Here is a 12790-nt window from a genome sequence, read left to right on the forward strand (position 1 = left end):
CAAAGTTCATAATAACACTAATAACCCAAACAAAATTATTAACCACGTGAACAAGAATAAGACACAAAAACCCCTTATCGCGCTCCCATATCATCAACAATACGCTAGAAGACTTCAACAGATTTTTAAAAATACAGATATAAAATTAATATTCACATCGTATAACAAATTAAGTTCCAAATTCAATTCATACAAGACAACACACGAGTACGAGACACAAGATTACAACAACATTATATATTTGATCAGATGCCAATCAGATTGCCAAGCATGTTACATAGGTAGTACAACAGCAAAATTCGGGACATCAAAAATCACGAACACGCGTGCATACTACCACTTTAATAGCTTCAAAACTAACTCAGCAAGTACAGAACTAACACAAAACGTCCAATCTCAAAATCACAACCCACTCATCGATTCAGCCATCACAGTAATTAAATTAAATTCTAGCTACAAAATCCTTGAAAACGAAGCCCTCGTTATTGAATGATTTAAGCGCCATACATCAATCAACGTGTTAAACCAAAAGATTCCCGCCAATTTCTCCCCCATTTGGAATTCAGCACGTATCAAGTTTCCACGTGCACTGAAATGCATTTCGGGAACCCAACCCGTATATAAGACAAGCGCGCTCTCTTCCCCCCCTCCACTATAGCTAACTGAAGACGAGGAAACTCGAAAGTCGCTCGTGCGCGATTATTAGCTTATATATTTCCCTTTTTTCTTTTAATTTAATTTAATTAGGCAACCATGGAAGGTGCACTTTCCTTTCTTAAAAATTTTTCTACAGCCCATAACTTAATTTTAAAACCCATAATCCCTGTAAAGTATTAGAATCCTATAACCACTATGTATGTGATAAAACCCTCCACCAGCTAAGCGGATTACTATGAGGTGAGTGCTGAAAATTAAGCTAAGCTATACATACGATCTAGTTTCCTTTCCCTTTAACTGGTCATGTGACACGAGGAGGGGAGGAGCAATCACTTCCTTCATTTCGATCGTTCGTCGGCCACGTCCTGCGGCACCCTATTCAGCCGAACAATTACTGAAAGGACTTTTATAACTACAGTGAAACTTCTCCTAACGGACATCTCTCTACAACGGACATTTTCAAGTTCCCCAACTCTGCTCTATTGGTTTTAACCTGTTTTCAGGTTCTGTCTAGCGGACATTCTCTGTAACGGACGCAGACAGGCAATCTGCACTGTTTCGTTTAGATTAGCACTTAATTTGATCTCCCCATAACGGACAGGGGGCGAGCTCACGGCCCTTTTTCTAGGAACGTTTCTTCCACGTATTACCTTAATCGTGTGTTTATTTTCTATTTCCGATTATCTGAATTTTATCAAGGTTTATGTCGCGGTTCTATACCATTTTTCAACCATTTTAAGGCACGTGTAAAACTTCTGATGAATTCGGTATGTGCAGGGGGGGGGGATTTTGTCGGCCTTTAGTCTTTTGAGTTTATGTTTTCAGTTTTGTTCACTGTCGTGTGAAGTGCACAATGTCTTCTCGTAAACATTTAACTTTAAAAGATAAAGTCGAACTCATTAATGCGTATGATCGGCAAAAAAATAGTGTTCGCAATCTCGCTGCAAAATTCAAAATCGGGAAGACGCAGGTAAGCGACATCCTAAAGAAAAAAAATGAACTGCTCAAACAATTTTGGCAACACGTAAATGATCAGGTTCAAAAATCATTCCCGAAAACTGTTGGACTTCAAATTTCTCGCGCACGTGCTAAAAATATTCCCACTAATGGGCCTATTGTTAGGGAAAAGGCTTTGGAGGTTGCGAAATCTATGGAAGTAAATGAGTTCAAAGCTTCTGTGGGATGGCTAGACAAGTTCAAAACTCGGCATAAAATTTCTTGGAAAACCGTAAGTGGTGAAGGTGGATCTGTTGATATTGGGGTTGTAACAGAGTGGACCGTCAAATTGGAAGATTTATGTCGTGATTTTGAAGCTAAGGATATTTACAACTGTGACGAAACAGGGTTGTTTTTTAAAGCTCTTCCTGAAAAAACAATGAGTGTAATAAACGAAAAGTGCCAGGGCGGAAAAATTTCTAAGGACCGCTTGACTGTACTATTGTGTACAAATATGCTGGGAGACTTTTAACAACCTCTTGTTATAGGAAAACCACAAAATCCTCGTTGTTTCAAGGGCATAAAGTTGAATCTTTTGAATGTTTACTGGAAGTCTAATAAAAAAGCGTGGATGACTCGAGATATCATGAGCGAATGGATAAGTCACTTTAACCAAAACATGATTCGTCAAAACAGAAAAATTATTCTTTTCATGGATAATGCTGCATCTCACCCGCACATTGAATTGTCCAACATTCAAATCGTTTTTCTGTCACCAAACACATCTGCAGAGTGTCAGCCGATCAAGGGATAATAAAAAATTTTAAACTTCACTACAGAAAACGTGTTTTAAGACATCTCATTGCAAACACGAACGATGTAACATGTGCGAGTGACCTTGCAAAGAAACTCAGCATCCTAGATGCGATTCAATGGATTTCCTCTTCAGTAAACGCAATTAGAAAACAAACTGTCGTGAACTGTTTTGTAAAGTCTGGCTTCTCAAACGCAAAAATTGAAGTCGTGAACAGCAATGTGGAGCACCAAGAAGAACAAGAACTTCAACATCTTTTGATAATGTACGATACTTCCCCTACAAGTGACCCTGATTACAAAGATATAGACTCGAACCTCACTACAGAAGATGGTGCTCTTGATATCAACGACATTATCATCGATATTTTTCAAGAAGTTCCTCATGAGGATGAAGAAATGGAAGGAGGTCATTCTGTCGAAGAACATATTAACGACGAACCACCGATGAAAATAGAAGAAGCGCTCATACAAATCAATCGTTTAAAAATGTTTTTCGCCGCTGAAGAAGATACTGAAGGACTTTCGATGGTTTCTTCACTCCAAACAAATGTTGAAAACAAATTATCAGCCGGAAGAAGGTGCAGAAGAAAATAAGTGATTACTGTATGTATTTTTCTTAAGATAAAGTCATAATATGCATAGCACAATTGTATGTATATTATTTACAAAAATATTGTGCAAAATCTGTATATAATTTAATTTACTTTTACATTAAACGTTTAACGATTTTTCTTTCTCTCTTGTGTATGTAATTGTATATTATTTACAAAAATATTGTTCAAAATCTGTATATATTTTAATTTAATTTTACATAAACGTTTAATAATAATTTTTCTTTCTTTTTTTTTTTCTCCCTCAGATTTCTTGTTAGCGGACACTTCTCTCTAACGGACAGATTTTCGTTCCCCATGGCTGTCCGTTAAAGGGAAGTTTCACTGATATATATAAGGATATTATAAGAAATACGACAACAAAAAATAAATAAAAATGATGGTTGAAAGTAACGTTCGGAAAGCCAGAAGGAAGATAGCAGAAAATGTAGAAATATAATAACCTTAAAAAATTAGTGGCAGCCTACATTTGATAAAGGCAGGAAAAAAATTTTGCAGAAAACTTCAAAAAAGGGAAAGAAAAGCAAATATGCAATTAAAATAAGGTCTGATGACAGCAAAATGAAAATTGATACGTGAACAGTTATTCCATCAGGGGACTACACCTAACCGTGCATCAAAGAACTGCGTTTTCATACTAGTCAATAGCAATGCAAGAGAAATTTTTTTTTAAAAAGTTAAATTAAACGGAAAGATAACTCTTATATTGTATGGACAAGGTAGTCCCTACGCAGTTTTTTAAAGAGAAGATACAAGTAAAATTTAGTGAAATAAAATTAAAAGCTGTCAGATAAAACAATTATACGTGAAAATGGCAGCGAGAAATTACATGAGGTCAGACCGATAGCTATAAACTAATCAAATCCTATCTATTTAATCCTGTTTATTTAATCTTCAAATATCTGAAATATATATATATATATATATATATATAAGGATATAATATATGAGATAAGTATATAATACACGGCTGGCACGCAGTGGGTGTCAGCCATGCCAGCTGCTTCCGTCTTTTAAGGAGATCACGTGACACTGGGCGGAGTCAGTACCCGTCAATCACGGCCGTGTCGCTAGCAGTCGGAACGCTGAATCCGATAATGAATGTCGACCATTAATTTTATTAACACAGTTTATTGAGCATAAATTTATTATACAAGTGTATAAAAAATAAGTCAAAGTTGAGTCTTATTTAATAAATAAAAAATAATAAGTAAAATGTAAAAATACGGTAAGAACCAAGTAAAAAAATAAGTAAAAATAATTTCATAATGAAGTTTTGGTCGAGATTTAGAAACGGGTACCCCTTTTTTACAGCGTGCCGGCACATTGTAAAAAAGGTGCCAGTACGCTATACCATTGTGTACCGTCACAAAGAAAGCCCTGTATATATATGTACAAAGGGTACTAGGAAAGTTTTGCAATACAGCCTTGTTTATTTAATTTTTTCAAAGTAATTTCCTCTGCATTCAATACACCTCTCCATCCTCCGAAACCAATCTTTAAACCAGTTCTGCCAAGTTTCACTAGGGAGTAAAGCACACTCGTTGTCCCAAGCCCGTAGAAGGTCCTCATCACTGGAAAACCGCCTCCCTTTTAGCTTCATTTTCATATGCGGGAACAGTGCAAAGTCGCAGGGAGCAAGGTCTGGTCTGTACGGAGGGTGCTCGAGATGTTTCAGTCCTGTCGTGGTCAAATATTCGGTGCAGGCTTTGGCGCTGTGAGCTGCAGCATTATCGTGATGGAGGTACCAGGTGTCCATTCTTGACTTTGGCCACAGGTTCTTCATAGATCCAATGACTTTAGGCAGTCATTGTTCAGTATACCACTTAGCTGTGACTGTCTTCTGCGTGTCCAAAACGACACGTTCCACAATTCCACTCGATTTGAAAAATACAGCTATCATTTTCTTCTTTACAGATCGGGATTTTCTGACAATTACGGATGTGTCGTCATCATCAAAGACCCAAACTTTGTTTTGAGCCTTGGTCGGCAGATCGTAATAGTACAGCCAAGTCTCGTCACCTGTCACGATGTTGTTCACATACCGAGATTGTCCCTTATCAAACTTTTTTAACATCTCCAGGCACCAAGTCACACGTCGTGTCATCTGCTCTTCAGTCAGTTGATGCGGCACCCAGAGAGAACAAAGTGTCTTCACGTGCAAATGATCTTGCAGAATCGAACGAATTGCTGGTGCATTTAGGCCCAAAGTATCCTCTATCTGTTAGTAGGTCACTCGCCTGTTTTCGTCAAGCATTTTCCTCACAGCAATAACGTTTTCCTCCGTAACTGACGTTCGTGGCCTTCCCGGCCTCTCCGAATCCTCCAGAGTGAAATTTCCCCTTTGGAATTCTCTATACCACCTGATATCGTTGTACGATGTGGACAATCATCATCTAGTGCAAGAGTCATTTCTTCTAAGCACTGGTCTATGGTTAAACCACGCACGAAATTATACCGCAAAACTGTCCTTATCTCATTTCGTGACCACGAGGCCATCGCAAGCACTTTACACTCTCACTACTAATGAATAACTGAGCCCATCGACTTGGCGCGGCGGCTACTATGCACGTATGAACATGTCTCAACATGCAGCAACAAGCAGCTTCCTGTGATTCATTGTTGGGTCATATTGCAAAACTTTCCTAGTACCCTTTGTATATCCCTACTGTTCGATATTTTATTTTTAGACTTAGATCAGCGTTCTATTTCTCCCTTATATTTCTTATTACATATATTTATGTAGATCACTTTCCCAGTTGGGGCATTTACACGTTCTCTAAGGTCCCTTTTAATTTGTCTATAGAGTATTTTGCGTGTTTTAGCACTTACTTATACTGTCGATTTGGATCTTCCTGCCAGGCGTTCATCTCGGCACTTGGGGCTGCTGCCATCGTTCATATGTAGAGTAATGACCATATCTCCCTAGAACTCATCACCTAGTAAATGGACGGCAGTATTTTTCCGATGTAGGCTGCTCGCCTATACTTCCATGCGGTAATTTTTCAGCTCCCTTATCACTTCTATTAGAATTTCACCTATCCACTCCCCACTATACATTTCCTTAACTCATTGAACTTTTCACCCCCCCCCTTTAGCTTGCAAATTATCTCTGCCACGATTCGCTTCTTGAGGCCTTCCTCATCCCTCGCCCTCGCACTCTCCCTCCTCCTCAAAAAAAAACTCTCTCTTCGGGTCGCATCGCCTTTCGTTCTCTACCCTACCCTTTTATTTTCCACCAATCATTAGCTATTTCGCCTTTGTTTTCTCATTTGCTCATTCCCATCCTATTGTCTTGACCTCCTACTTGTTGCCAGGACTTCCAGCGTCCAGAATTTTCTCGATAGTTTCAGAAGGATAACCGGAAGGCTAGACGTTTCCAGATCTTTGTGACTCCAGATGCCATTAATCGGGCCCATGAAATTTTTAAGTGCATGCTCCTTTTCCTCGGGTTTCTCCACTTTTTAGTGCTTTCGCAATCAAAATGGGTTTTGCAAAGGCCCATTGTTTCATTCAGGGGGAGTGTACCATATACAGGGTGTTTCAGTTAAACGTTTCAGAACTTCTAAGAGGGGTAGGGTACATCCTGACAACTCGCCGACCGGGCTAGCCGAGTGGGTAAAGTACCTGCCCGGCAACCCAAAGGTCGCGGGTTCGATTCCCGCCTCGGGCTTGGATCAAAATACTGCAAAAACCTTGGGAGGTGCAATATGGCCACAGAAGCCGATGCGCCAATAACTACCAAATCAAAAAAAAAAAAAAAAAACCTGACAACTCGAAATCATATAACAATGTGGGGTCGGAAATGCTTTCCTGGAGCGGTGTTGTACACAGAAGCACCATAAAGAAAAGAGACCGTGAGTGAGAAATCGTTTTAATAATACATGAAAAGAAGCAAAAGGTACATGGATTAAAGTAAGTGTTCGAAGTTTCTTCCACGGGCTACAATGCACGCCTCACATCTCCGACGCATGGACATCCGAACATTCTGGAATACTCCAGGCCAATTTCGAATTTCTTGAACAAGAACGCCAAGTTAGTAGGATGGATGATTACACGAACGCAGAGTTAGCCGATATGCATTTGGCGGACAGGGCTGCCAATTGTAGTGGGCCAGCCGCACAGCGTTTGTACGCGGAACGATATCCGACGAGGCGTATTCCCAGTCATAATTTCTTTGCAAGACTGCACCAGAGGTTAGCTGAGAGAGGTTCATTTGAAAGAGCTGACAGGGACAGGGTAAGAACAGTACGGACTCCAGCCGTCGAACAGAATGTGCTGCAGCATGTACAGGGGAATCCAAGAACGAGTACACGAAGTCTAGCAAACGCAGTCGGGGTTTCCCATTGCAGCGTCTGGAGGATTCTCCGAGAACAAGACATGCATCCGTTTCACGTGCAGCGTGTCCAGACACAGCAACCGGAGGATTATGCACCTCGTATTGCTTTCGCACAGTGGTACCTTGGAAAATGTGCTACAAATCCCCTTTTTCCTGTTGAAGTGTTGTTTTCCGAAGAGGCATCCTTCACAAGGGAAGGAATTTTCAACACGCATAACGACCATATCTGGGCGGTCGAGAACCCGCATGCAATACGACGTCGTGCAGCACAGATTCGATTTTCGGTCAATGTATGAGCCGGTATTATGGGAGATCACCTCATCGGACCTTACCTGTTACCGTGTCATCTAACCGGACCTATCTACTTGATCTTTCTGCAGCAAGTATTGCCACAACTTTTGAGAGATGAACAGATTTCTGCATCGACGCAACAGACAATGTGGTTCCAACACGATGGAGCCCCTGCCCATTATAGCGGAGATGTTCGTAACTACCTGGATGTCACATTTGGTCAACAGTGGATCGGACGTGGTGGTCCCGTGCCTGCTCGGTCACCCGACCTATCATGTCTTGATTTTTATTTCTGGGGTCATATGAAATCGCTAGTTTATGACACCCCTGTTGACAATGCTGAGGAGCTGGTTGCAAGAATCGCAGTAGCTGCCGAAGAAATTCGAAATTCCCTTGGAGTATTCCAGAATGTTCGGATGTCCATGCGTCGGAGATGTGAGGCGTGCATTGTAGCCCGTGGAAGAAACTTCGAACACTTACTTTAATCCATGTACCTTTTGCTTCTTTTCATGTATTATTAAAACGATTTCTCACTTACGGTCTCTTTTCTTTATGGTGCTTCTGTGTACAACACCGCTTCAGGAAAGCATTTCCGACCCCACATTGCTATATGATTTCGAGTTGTCAGGATGTACCCTACCCCTCTTAGAAGTTCTGAAACGCTTAACTGAAACACCCTGTATACTCCTCTCCGTATACGTTTACTACGATTTTATCCAGATCTATGAACCTATTGTTCTGTGTGTCTGAGACGCTCCCCCCTTTAGCTTGCTATTATTTTTCACCCACTTAAGGATAATAGGGAAATTTTTTTTTCATTAAAGCTGGGAATGCCTGAACTACTATTTTCGAATCTATTATTTAGTTAAAACCGAGTATTTTCTGAAGACGGACAAAAAACATTACAAATAATTTTCCAAAATTGAACGAAATGACTATAATAACGGTTGTAAGAACAGATTCTTAGTCCTTTCCGCCCCCGTAAAAATTTATATACTACCTATAAAATTCCTGCAGGTTCACAGGTAGTGTACCTTCTTCCATGGCCTACCTGTTAACAACATCTTACCCCCCCCCCACCGTTTTAATCAGTCTTTAAACACCCCCTGACTTGTTTACCCTGCCCTTACGCAAAAACTACCTCTATTTAATCCTTGGTAATCCACTATTTCTTTTCCTCAGCCTCTCTCCCTGACTTGGGTGTTCCTTACCTATACTCCGATTTCTGGTTTGACGGATTGTCGCCTGTGTTTTCCCTGTTCTCAAATCCCTTGGAGGCAGGTCATTCCCGTACTCTCCTCCTCTGAGGTGGTATTATCGCATATGGTTCTGATGCTCAATCCTGACGGTGTATGGCTGCTGTGTTAGCTTTATCCTATAATTAACCGTGGAGAGCTTTTACGTTATCCAGACAGCCCCTTTGATAGGTTATTCCATTTTCAGTTGCTTTTCCCGTGGGTTTTCAGCAGCACCCAATCTCCCACTTCAAGCGTCTTGTAATTCCGGCCGATATTTAGACGTGTCCTGTTCCTATTGCTTACCTCTAAACTCGCTTTCCTCGCATCTAACCGTGTCTCCTCAAAATTACTAATGATCCTCCCTTTAAATTCTGTGATATCAGGGAACTCCTCCCTGTTATCCATTAGGCTTAAATCCGTCGGAAACGTCGGGTCGAACCCCATCAACAGGTAGGCTGGAGTGGCCTTTATACTCTTATGAATGCAGGTCCTTATCGCACACAAGGTGTAGGGCAATTTCTCGTCCCAATCCTTAGCAGAGGTTTCCGAAAAGTGGAGAGAAGCCCCTTCAATGTACGGTTAAACCGCTCACATAGTCCGTTTGATTCGGGTCTGTATGCACAGCGTTCAGTTTTTTACCTGCAGCATCTAACATAACTGCAACATTAACTCGGACTGGAAGTTGGTCCGTTGTCCGTTAACATACACTTACTGCATCTGTACCTCCATACTACTGCCTTCAGATAGGCTTTTTCCGCTATTACCGGAGCCGATTGGTCCCTTAACGGGAAAGCCTCGGGGTACTTAGTGAACATCTCTATTACAGATAGGGTGTACCTGTTTCCCCTTGGAGTTGTGGGTAAGGGACCTATAATGTCTAGAACAATTGCCTCAAAATGTCATCTTGGGTCTAAGTGTTGTTGCATTGGAGCTTTGCCTAGATGCGTGGTCCTCGTCTGGCATTCATGGGAAGTCTTGCAAAACCGTTCTATGTCCTTACTCGTCCCCTTCCAAGTATACCTCTTCGCGATCCTCTGCATCGTTTTCTTATATCCCATGTGCCCGGCTATTCTGCTAGCACGAAAGGCACATAATATCTCGGGGAACATTTCCTTTGGTAAGACCACACTTTCTTGGTCCTTGCCCCAATTCTCATCTCTGTACTCTTGCACTAGTATCTCCCTGTCATTTAACGCGTACCCCTTTCCATCAGCTTGGCTGGCCCCGGCTCTCTTTTTTTTTTGGGGCTAGCATAATGCCACCATTCTGGATCTGTTTCCTGAGCCTTCCTTACCTCTTCCTGCCTGGTTAATTCCCTGTCCACAGCGGCAGCTACGCAGATTTCTACCACCGTACCCACACTTCTCGAGTCAACTTCCACCTGGATTGTCTCATAACGAGCCCAACTAAAGTAGTAGGCCACAGTGTTTTCTCTCCCTGGGAGGTAGCACACTTTTATATCATATTCCTTCACTTGCAGGCTCCACCTAATTAACCTACTATTCCTGTCCTTAATGTTCCTTACTATCTGCAGAGGTTGGTGGTCCGACAGGACTACAGTTTTCCTGCCATAAACTAGGTATTTGAATTGTTCCAAGGCAAAGATTATGGCTAATGCCTCTCGCTCTATAGTGAAGTAGTTCTTTTTGTGAAGGTTCAGGGGCCTGCTACAGTAGCCTGTGGTCCCTCTCTCCACGACTTCTCCTTGTTCCAGAACAGCCGCAATAATCTCCGCCGACCCGTCACACGTCATAAGAAAAGGCTGCCCTCCACCTGGGTGCCTTAATACGGGTTTACTAATCATTACTTGTTTCAGTGAGGTGAAGGCCCCGTCTGCCTCCTCCATCCATTGGAATGTCTTGTCTTTCTTAGTAAAAATTTAGTGGTTTCATCATCCGCCGAGCCCTATCCTTTGTGAACCTCTTATAATAATTCACCATTCCTAATAACCTACGCACTTCTCTTACATTCGCCGGGGGTTTAAGTTAGCTGATGGCTTCGGTGTTCTTTGCATTAGGTGTTATCCCGCTCTCGGATATCACGTGTCTTAAGTACTCTACTTCTGGCATAAGGAACCTGCATTTTGAGCTCTTTAGCGTCAGATTGGCCTCGGCTAGTCTCTGGAAAATATCCTCCAGCTGTTCTAAGTGTTCTTCCAACGTTCGTGAGTATACCAGAATATCATCTAAAAAACAGAACACCCCTTTCTCCAGTAGGTCGGCCCGAATGGTATTCATAAGGCATTGGAAAGAAGCTGCCGAGTTCCTGGCTCCTTGCGGCATCGTAGTCATATTATATTTGCCGAAAGGCGTGGAAAATGCAAAATACTTCCTGTCTTTCCTCAAAGGAATTTGAAAATACCAAGAATGCAAGTCCAGTTTTGATAAATACCTGGCTCCCTTCAGGCTGCATAGTAATTCTGTTATATTAGGCAAGTCGAAGTCTATAGGGTGCGTGACAGCATTCACTTTTCGCAAGTCCAGCATTACGCTGAAAGATCCATTGCCTTTCTTAACCATCAGTAAGGTGCTGTTCCATTCGGAGACCGACCTTTCGATGCCTGACTCTTCCAGCTCCCTGATATCTTCCCTCAACGCGAGTAGCTGTGATTGGGGAATCCAGTTGAGGAGTGTAGATGGGTATTTCTTGATTGACGTGCACTTCACGCTCTACTACTTTAGTGCATCGCAGATCCGTCATTCTCCTTGCAAATACCTTCTTGTATTGCCCTATTACTTCTTTTAATTGTGGTTCCTCCACCATTTCCATCGCGTTAATCCCATATTCTGCTTCCCAATCCTTTATGCTGTCGTCCTCCTCCTCCACCTCCTCCTCCTCTGAGTCCCAATCTGCCTCTGTATTAGCTAAAATCTCCATGGCGAACGAAGGCTGCCCTTTCTCACGTCGATCGTGACGCCTATTGTCTTAAGCAGGCCTATCCCTAGGATGGCATCGGGCATACAGCTATCTATCCTTTCAGACACTAGATCAGAATGTGCAACCTCTTTCTTGCACCTCTCCTATCTAATTTCGTCCTTAACTACGTAATCTGTGCGAATTTCCCCTGCACCCGCTCCCTTCAGTGAAAACTTCTGACAGCACCTAATTTTCTCCCCTTTTTCTGTCTTATAGTATTGTAAAAAAAATGCCACATCATAATGGAGCGAGAAGCCCCCTGTGTCCGCAAGAAATGTGCCTTTTATTTCTCGTGGCTTCCTCTTTTTATATATCAGCCGCCTGTCTTGTGTGTGTTACTTAATGCTTTAAACAAATTTTCACACATCTTAACCAAACTTGCTTCAGGTACTGGTCTCTCTACGCAGGCGCTCTTGAGAGACCTGTTTAGTTCAAATTCTTATCCCCCGAGTTCCTAGTTAATATGGTTTTTTTTCATTATTTTCCATCCCCTTTCCCCGCTCTTATTTACCATTTGGTCCCTTTCTAGTCTGTCACTGAGAGTTACCCTAAGGGTAACTCTCAGTGACAGGAACTTGCCGTCCAGTGTAGTGTTTGTTGCGGTAGTCGTCACTTCTCTGGTACGTTCCCCACCTATTCCTAAGTGGACAGTGTCTGGCGAGGTGTACCTCTCCCATGCATTGGTAGCACCTCCTCTGCCCATCCTGCCTATCTTCTCTGGCTTTCCCTTTCCACCCCCTTGTGTCATCGTATCTACATCTTGTGCTCTACCCCGTTTGAGCGTTTTCACCCCTCTGTCTATTATTTTCGTCTAGCGCGTGTTTTCTCGTGTTTAATTCTCCCAACAATTTATTTAATTTAGCTCTCATCTCGCTGTCTGTCACTCTAGCCCCTCTAACTTATTGGCCCCCTCTTTTTCTTTATTACGTCTCGGTTTTGTCTCTTCTCCTGTTAGTAGTATATTTGTGTCTTTTCTAATGTTCCCC

At 42.0% G+C, this 12790-nt stretch overlaps 1 protein-coding gene across 1 annotated transcript in view; it reads left to right on the forward strand.

The window, feature by feature from the left end:
- The first annotated feature begins 803 nt into the window (after positions 1-803).
- The window catches only part of LOC150081485 (uncharacterized), a 131977-nt gene continuing 119990 nt past the window's right edge, over positions 804-12790 (forward strand). Inside the window, exon 1 of the mRNA XM_090380220.1 lies at positions 804-897. The gene's annotated coding sequence lies outside the window, so the exon portion shown is untranslated. The remainder of the gene's footprint in view (positions 898-12790) is intronic.

Source organism: Mastigoproctus giganteus, chromosome 8 (assembly GCF_048544385.1).
Source record: "Mastigoproctus giganteus isolate SK-2022 chromosome 8, ASM4854438v1, whole genome shotgun sequence".
NCBI classification, from domain to species: domain Eukaryota; kingdom Metazoa; phylum Arthropoda; class Arachnida; order Uropygi; family Thelyphonidae; genus Mastigoproctus; species Mastigoproctus giganteus.